Source organism: Podarcis erhardii (genome assembly GCF_964252035.2).
Source record: "Podarcis erhardii genome assembly, chromosome: 5".
In the NCBI taxonomy this organism is placed as follows: Eukaryota; Metazoa; Chordata; class Lepidosauria; order Squamata; family Lacertidae; genus Podarcis; species Podarcis erhardii.
The window spans coordinates 91,911,611-91,921,141 of record NC_138509.1 but is presented as its reverse complement, the minus strand read 5'-3'; positions in this window follow the sequence as shown (position 1 = coordinate 91,921,141).

Below are 9,531 nucleotides of genomic sequence, written 5' to 3'. Positions count from 1 at the left end.
GAATCTGTATACCAAACAACCTCCTTAATTTCAGACAGATGGCGACTCAGAAGCCCACAACCAAGTTTGTTAGGAGCAGGGCTGTTTTATCCTTTGAATAACAACCACAGTGGATTTGCCCATCTTGACTAGGCAGCAATCCTGCTTCAGAGTTATTACTGGGAATGGTGTGGTTGCATTTTTAGCCCGGGCCAATTAACTACTATTTCTTTCCATTCAGCCTCCGCTTTTCATGTTTTGCTCCTTTCCTTCCCATTAGCGGCTGAACTCTTCACACGACGGACCCCGCGTGGAACTCGCAAAATGCCTCTTCTGCTTCCTTACTGAACTTGGTAATTTGAGTAAGAACATTCCTTTTCAAAATGCCTCCACCGCTGTACAAGTGGTTTAGTCTCGGGACCAAATAAGGACGCATAAATAAATGACATTTTTTGTGTTGTGGTCAGAATTCTAAATATGTTTTGAAAAGGGATGGAGAGTAAACATTCATCTCATGTTAATTGCAGCTGATTAAATAATAGCGAGCAGCAGCGCAACCCGTAAGATTGACTGTCTTAATTGTGTGATACTTTCCACTCTTTAACTAGATACCCGTTCTTCCTACACAGCCTTTATCACATTAGATCGGGGTTCTTCCACTCCCTCCCCCCTTGAATAAATTACAAGAAACAGCAAGATCAGCAGTGAAGGTGCAATTATTCATAATTAAAATGCATTTTGCAATGCAAGAAATGTTTTATAATCTATAGTAGCCTCCCCCAGCCTGATGATCTCCCAATGCTTTGGACCACAAGTCCCAGAAGCAGTCAGTCAATGGGGCAAGGAAGGAGAGGCTGCCCTGCTCGAGGGTCACTGCTGTTTACCAAGAGGAGGAGAGGCAAAGAGGTCAGCGCAGTGTGGGTGGAGCGGCAGAGCTCTGCCGCTGTGCCCCCACCACCTCCCCTTCTTAGTAACCAGCAGTGACCCCAGCAATAGCAGTCAGTGCTCCATTGGAGATAGCAAAAAAGTTCTGAGGGTGTTCAGGGAAAGTTGGAGAAGGCTATGGATCTGTGGGATCCAGCAACTTCCTATAGGTAAAAGGTAAAGGACTCCTGGACAGTTAAGTCCCGTCAAAGGTGACTATGGGGTTGCTGCACTCATCTCACTTTTAGGCCGAGGGAGCCGGCGTTGGTCCACAGACAGCTTTCCGGGTCATGTGGCCAGCATGACTAAACCACTTTTGGTGCAACAGAACACACGGAAATGCTGTTTAACTTCCCCACAGCGGTACCTATTTATCTACTTGCACTGGCATGCTTTCAAACTGAGAGCAGACTACAAAAGTCAGCACCAAGACATGCCCTGCCTTCAGGCTCACAATCCGGAAGGGCATGACACACGAGGAAAAGCTGAGCAGGAGGGAGAAGGGGAAAGCAAGCTCTATCAGAAGGTCTTAAAGTTCCTACACAGCTATAGAGTTCTGTCTGTGCAGAATACAGTGGTACCTCTGGATGCGAACGGGATCCGTTCTGGAGCCCCGTTCACATCCAGAAGCGAACACAACCCATGTCTGCACGTCTGCGCATGCGCGGGTCAATATTCACTGCTTCTGCACATGCGCATGACGTCATTTTGACCGTCTGCACATGTGCGAACGGCGAAACCCAGAAGTAACGTGCTCCATTACTTCCTGGTCGCCGCAACGCGCAACCCAAAAATACTTATCCCAAAGCTACTTCAACCCAAGGTGTGATTGTATGGCTGTCTAAAAGAGCTGCAACTCCTTTGCAAAGTCAGTGGTAGTTTTGGCTGTCTTTCCCCTCCCCTGAGTGAAGCTACCAGAAGCAGAACAGGTGATAATATCCAGACCAGGAGGCAGCTCCTGCCACACAGTTCTTCCCTCAGACAGCTGACTCCCCCCCAGTTTTAACCAAACAGTGCCCCCTGTCTTCTAAAAAAAAAAGCCCAGTTATTTAGGAGGTGTAGCAAAGGGTTAGGAGAGTGGGGACCCCATGATTCCCCCCAAAAGTGAAGCTCTGGTGTGGCCTTAAAACTTCTATGCATTGCTTTTCAAGCCTTGCCTATATTCTCCTCTGTTGCAGAGTAGAATACCAAAACGTCAGGAGCGCCAGCAAGTCAGAAGAAGACGTAGAAGGAAGGCCTTGCCTTCCTGACATCAATTGCAGTAAGAATCATGAACAATTGCTTGGAAGGTTTATAGTCAAACGCATTAAAAAGCATTAAAAGCTTGAAGGCCAGCTTTGCGGCCAACCTATATCACGTAGAGTCACTAAGCTAAGTAAAGAATGTAGATTCTCTCATCCCTTAAAATACAGGGACTAGTACTGGGGGCGAGAGGGCAGGAGAGAAAATAATAATAATACATTATTCTTCCCAAAGATTCCATGGCAAATCAGGTAATTCTTTATGAATCAAAGGTGGCTGATCTTCTAGGGGCGCCCTGAAGGGGCACCCTGATTTCTGAAAGATGCTTGCCGAGACTGTAACGTGACATTAATTCAAAGCAGCTTAGTTACTTCCCCTCAGTTCAACAACATTGCCCACCCCACCCCCACCCCGCACCGTAACTTCCAAAGAACTGAAGCTGCTGCGCATGTAACTACAATTGTGCCTGGTCAATTAAGAGTTGGGGAGCTCTCTCCTGTCAGAAGTAATAAAACATCCGGGGTGTGGGATTCAGCAAACGCAGATATGGGGTATGCACTTGCGTGCAAAGGGTAGCGGGGGGGGGAGCAGTGAGAGTTGGTGGGGAAAGACAACCGGGCCAAAGCAAAACCGTTTATTTGCAAATGTACATGCTAGCTTTTGCATATCAAGCAGTATATGGGGTCCTATGTTAACCCCCTGCAGAGGAACCTTCAGGATATACCATGCATAGGCAAACTAAGGCTCGGGGCCCGGATCCAGCCCAATCGCCTTCTAAATCCGGCCTGCGGATGGTCCAGGAATCAATATAGGGAGCTACCTTGGTGCATCTTTGGAAGAAAAGCAATGACAAACCTAGACAGCATCTTAAAAAGCAGAGACATCACCTTGCCAACAAAGGTCCATATAGTTAAAGCTATGGTTTTCCCAGTAGTGGTGTATGGAAGTGAGAGCTGGACCATAAAGAAGGCTGATTGCCGAAGAATGAATGCTTTTGAATTATGGTGTTGGAGGAGACTCTTGAGAGTCCCATGGACTGCAAGAAGATCAAACCTCTTCATTCTTAAGGAAATCAGCCCTGAGTGCTCACTGGAAGGACAGATCCTCAAGCTGAGACCCCAATACTTTGGCCACCTCATGAGAAGAGAAGACTCCCTGGAAAAGACCCTGTGTTGGGAAAGATGGAGGGCACAAGGAGAAGGGGACGACAGAGGACGAGATGGTTGGACAGTGTTCTCGAAGCTACCAGCATGAGTTTCACCAAACTGCGGCAGGCAGTGGAAGACAGGAGTGCCTTGCATGCTCTGGTCCATGGGGTCACGAAGAGTCGGACACGACTAAACGACTAAAGAACAACAACACCTTGGTGCATCTGGTGCAGGAACTACACTGGTTGACAACAGTTTTCCAGGGTTTCTGACAGAGGACAATCCAAGTCCTACCTGGAGATGTCAGAAACTGAGCCTGTGACCTTCTGCATGCAAAGCGGATGCTCTGCCACTAAGCAATGACCTTTCTTAAGCCCTCTTCAGGTGTCACAGCTGCAAAAGCGGCACTGTTAACCTTCCTCTCCTCATTGCATACCACCATCCTTGTGTAACGCCAGCCATTTCTGCCCAGGAAGGTTCTCCGTGCAATTAAGAGGCATCTTCCAAGATTGTGCTATTTTCACTAATCTGTTCATTTATTTGCCCATCTTACCCTAGCAGATGCATTTTCATACACATCACTTGGCTGATGGATTGCACTTCAAAATTCCAATAAGTGTGAATTTCAAAAGATGGCTGTGTTTTGATCTGTGTATTGTTTCAGGAAGTGCAAACCGAATTGAATCTCTCCCCCCCCCGCCCCATCCTTATATTAAAGGCAGTTCTGTGCTGGAGGATCTGGGGCAAAATCACATTGTCCCCATCTCCCACCAGTCGCGCCTTTTATTCCATGCAACTTGGGGAGGAGGCAAAGGTTTGGGTTGCTTGTATTTGAGTTTTAACACTTTTTTGTGGGGACATCTGTGGAAGGCTTTGGAGAGTGCGTGCCTGCCTTTTATTTGTCCTCTGTGGCAGTTAGCTCGGTCTTGTTTGCTTTGATATATTTTTATTAACAAGCGTTAGGTTACTTGTTGGCACTACACAACGGGCTTAGATTTGGTAAGAGGACCCAGGCAGGTCAGATTCCTTTCCCGATCTTATTTGCAAATAGAGTGCGCTTCACCTCCTGCGGTCCTTCTCTCGCAATTTCTTCTCCAGCAAGGTTTGCACTGTCCTGGCCCAAAGGACCTTCATGTTAATGGTGGTTTAACTGGTGCCTCTTTTCAATGAAGTGGGACTTAAGCAGTTGCTGGTGGTAGTGTAAATCCTTGCACTGAAACACTTCTGCCTTGCAGGCCAGGTGATACAAATATGGTCTTTGCCTTTCAGCAAAGATTGTCTGTTGTTTGGAACATCAGTTCCCAGGTGGCTGTGTTCTATCTGCACTGTCAGAGGCAGATAGGAGTCTTGGTTGACCACAAACTTGACATGAGCCAACAGTGTGACGCGGCAGCTAAAAAAGCCAATGCAATTCTGGGCTGCATCAATAGGAGTATTGCATCTAGATCAAGGGAAGTAATAGTGCCACTGTATTCTGCTCTGGTCAGACCTCACCAGTTCTGGGCACCACAGTTCAAGAAGGACACTGACAAACTGGAAAGTGTCCAGAGGAGGGCAACCAAAATGGTCAAAGGCCTGGAAACGATTCCTTATGAGGAACGGCTAAGGGAGCTGGGCATGTTTAGCCTGGAGAAGAGGAGGTTAAGGGGTGATATGATAGCCATGTTCAAATATATAAAAGGATGTCACATAGAGGAGGGAGAAAGGTTGTTTTCTGCTGCTCCAGAGAAGCGGACACGGAGCAATGGTTCCAAACTACAAGAAAAAAGATTCCACCTAAACATTAGGAAGAACTTCCTGACAGTAAGAGCTATTTGACAGTGGAATTTGCTGCCAAGGAGTGTGGTGGAGTCTCCTTCTTTGGAGGTCTTTAAGCAGAGGCTTGACAACCATATGTCAGGAGTGCTCTGGTGGTGTTTCCTGCTTGGCAGGGGGTTGGACTCGATGGCCCTTGTGGTCTCTTCCAACTCTATGATTCTATGATTCTATGAATACCTGTCACTGAGCATCACACATGAGCAGAGTGCTGTTGACCTCATACCCAGCTTGCAGGCTTCCCACAGACATCTGCATTACAAAAATGTCTGCTAACAAGTCATGAAGGCTGGCAACATCAACCCCACCATGTGGGAATCCCTTGCAGACAACCGCAGTGCTTGCAGTCAGTCAGTCAGTCAGTCAGTCAGTCAGTCAGTGAGTCAAGAAGTGTATCCACAACAGTGACCGGAGGAGGGAAGACCGCTGGGAGGAATGCAGAGGGAAGGAATGCCATGGTGCATCTAAAGCAGCACAAGTGGATGCCTCCATCTGCCCCAGCTGCAACAAAACATGTCTCTCCTATACTGGTCTCTACAGCCACAGCAGGCACTGCTTCCCAACAGTTTGACTTCACCCCCAAAGGCGCACTCCTCCATTGTCTTCCCAACACAGACGGATGCCAACAATATGTGGACTGAAGTGGGAAGATTGTAGGGAGGGGTCCTATTTACCCCAAACTAGGAAGAAACTGGGGACGCGGGTGGCGCTGTGGGTAAAACCTCAGCGCCTAGGACTTGCCGATCGTACGGTCGGCGGTTTGAATCCCCGCGGCAGGGTGAGCTCCTGTCGTTCGGTCCCAGCTCCTGCCCACCTAGCAGTTCGAAAGCACTCTTAAGTGCAAGTAGATAAATAGGTACCGCTTTATAGTGGGAAGGTAAACAGCATTTCCGTGTGCTGCGCTGGGGCCGGCTCGCCAGAGCAGCTTCGTCACGCTGGCCACGTGACCCGGAAGTGTCTCCGGACAGTGCTGGCCCCCGGCCTCTTAAGCGAGATGGGCGCGCAACCCCAGAGTCGGTCACGACTGGCCTGTATGGGCAGGGGTACCTTTACCTTTACCTAGGAAGAAACTAGACACAGAATGTTGGGAGGTCTGCAATTTCCCTTAGGTGACCTGATGGTGAGACCGTCCTCAGGAAGGGCTAAAATTCTGTACTACCATACCTGGGTGCAGCAAGAAATTTCTCCCCACTTGGCTCAACACAATCATCTCAAGGTTCTCTTTACACACCTGGTAGGCAGTAGAAGATAATGAGGCCCTGTCGTTCTCATCCATCTGACCCCACATGTGCTAATATTCTGCCCCATGTTTACTACAGTGCTACCTTGGGTTAAGTACTTAATTCGTTCAGGAGGTCTGTTCTTAACCTCAAACTGTTCTTAACCTGAAGCACCACTTTAGCTAATGAGGCCTCCTGCTGCGCCGCCAGAGCACGATTTCTGTTCTCATCTTGAAGCAAAGTTCTTAACCTGAGGTACTATTTCTGGGTTAGCGGAGTCTGTAACCTGAAGCGTATGTAACCCGAGGTACCACTGTACAATCATACCTCAGGTTGAACGTGCTTCAGGATGAGTGCATTCGCGTTGCGCTCCGCAGCAACCCGTAAGTAACGGAGTGCATTACGTCCGGGTTTCGCCACTTGCTCATGCGCAGACGTTCAAAATGACATCATGTGCATGCGCAGAAGCGGCAAAAAGCGACACGTGCGTGCACAGACATGCCGTCGCTGGTTACGTTTGCTTCTAGATGCGAGCGGGGCTCCGGAACGCATCCTGTTCACATCTAGAGGTACCACTGTATTCACTTCCACCTCCCAGATGATCAGACAACATGCCTGCCCTTCCCACCTCGGCCTTCCCCCTTCTGGCCGTCAAATCTGAAGACAGGTTTGCAACGAATGCTGAGTAACCACCTCCTGCGTCTTGGACACATCCCAGCAGCTGTGGAGGTCGAAAGATACGGCCTCTGCAATCTTCCACTTTGCTCTGCCTCTGGTAGTCAATCACCTACTGAGGAGAGAGGGGGAATCTGTTCCTAGCCTTTACTTTTCCAGAAACTAGTGTGCAAAATAGGGGGTTGGGAAGACTGGCTGAGCCACTCTATTTTTCTGGTCATTTGGCAAGCCCCACACCCAAGGCCCCAGAGTTGGCTGTGATTGTTTTTAGGTCAACCCCTAATTGCCATTTTTCTTGTTCTTACTGGCTCATTCCAGGAAGTCCCGCTTGGCTCACGTTTCACTCCTGTTCTCATTGCAATTTACCAGAGACAGTGTGTAATTTATGGCAATTACTTTTCGAGCCACTTCTTTCTCTCCTCCTTCCCCCCCCCCCCACCATGCACATATCAATACCACCACCAGTTTAAAAAAAGGGGGGGGGGAGACGGATAAAACCTGAAAGCCGGCCAGCCTCACCTGGTCGGTTCCCTTGCCTGCCATACTAAGTTGACATTACCAGGAGGAAACTGTACGCTTGATGAGAGCCTGCAAAGGAGATCCTTTACACAGCCATGAATGCATGCTGACAAGTAAATCGAGCAGAAGGGGACCATAATTGTTGTGAATGCATTCTTTTATTTGTTAATGCATATATACAATATCATAACAACCGAATATTGTGTAAAAGGCTAATGGGGAACGCAGTTTGTCAGCTCTGGGGGAGCACTGGAGACAATGTGACTTCGGCATAGTATGAAAAGGAAAGAAAGAAAAGCGTGTGAGCTGCCATGAAGTATGCATTTGCATCTAAATATATTTATCCGTTTGTTTTAATGCACATTTCCTCCCTCCTTCCAGCCTGACAGGTCATGACAGGTAATAATATATTTGAGGTAAACATCCAGTGTCCTGTTAAAGATTCGCTTATGCCAGATGGTTCAATGCTTTGGCAGGCACTGCCCCCACCCCACCCCACCCCAAAGTGGGGTTGGGGGAGTGACAGGGCTTGGGGGAGTGTCCTGTGGAAGAGAGTTCCATACGTGATGGCAATGCCCAGGCATTCTTTCTCAGGTCTGGGACAAACTTGGAACACGGACCCTGTGCTCATGGCTCCTCCTGCAAGCTTTGTCTGTTTTGAAACACTGGGGGGCTGGCAGGTATTCTTCAGCTTCTGTACTGGGGCGAAATGGCCTGAGCCTAACAGCTGACCATATAAAAACGTTTTGCCTTATGCAGTGGCGTAGCGTGGGGGGTGCAAGGGGTGCCAGCCGCACCGGGCGCAACATTTTTGGGGGCGCACTCGGAGCTCTCTGCCCCTACCTGGTCCTGGCTCACTCTCTCTCTCACAGTGCTGGCTGTGCGAATCTGATCCGAGCTGCCGGGTCGCCGCCCACTGTGGAGGGGGAGGGTGCCAGGCGTGCATTGCGGAGCGGAGAGAGAGCGAGGGAGGGACTATCTGGGGGAGGGAAAATGCAGCGGCCGCCCAGCGCAGAGCTGAGCGCAGGAGAGAACTACATCCGACCAGCCCAGTTTTGGAGGGAAGGTGTTAGTTGCGGCGGAGCCCTGGCGCCCCGGGAGGCTGGCCGGGCCAGTAATGGGGCTGGCCGGTGGCGCCGCTGCCATCCTGCGGACAAAAGGGCTGCCGCCCCCGGCCGAGCCCCCCCCCCCGCGAAACCAGGAGCAGCTCTCTGGTGCTCGAGGGCTTCGCAGGCCCTTCATCTCCCCTCCATTGGCGCCTCAGCCCCCAGCCCTGCCTGCGCGGCTCCTGCGTCTGGGGGCGCGCTCACGCGGATGGGGTGCCGCTCCCCGCTTGCAAATGGTGCCCGTAAAGTCACATCAGAGACGCCCCCGGGACCCAGTTGCTGCCTTCTTCCCCGCCATGTGATTAAGCCTCGCACTACTTTGTGGCAGTGGTGTAGCGTGGGGGGTGCAGGGGGGGCCGGCCGCACCGGCCGCAACATCTGGGGGTTAGGGTTAGGGGGCGCAAATCCACGGGTTAGGGGGCACAAATTACTTGCCTTGCCCCGGGTGCTGACAACCCACGCTACGCCACTGGCCTTATGCAAGGCAGGTACTGCCCTTCCCGTAACCTCCGCTGCAGTCCTTGAGAGCAGTGCCAAGGGCGATCTATTGCAGTGGGACATATTTTCCATGTCTCCCCTTCATGAAATATTAAGGACAATATGCTGTAGTGCACTCCGAGAGCTGCCAAAATGCAGGTACCTGAGGCATCTCCTATATTAAAAAATATTAAGTACAGCAGCAAGTGCCGTGTGGAGCATGAGTCTTATCACGTAAACAAGATCATATTAGTGTGGAGAGCTTTTTTTAAAAAAAAACCCCACATGCACCATAGGTCTCTTTGCAGACTCTCTCTCCCCCCCCCCCCCCGCCTCTGCCAGAAGATTTAATGGCACGTTAATGAGAAACTTCTCTTGATATATCTATTGAACCTTGAAACCCTGGAGAGGAAAAGTGAGATAGGA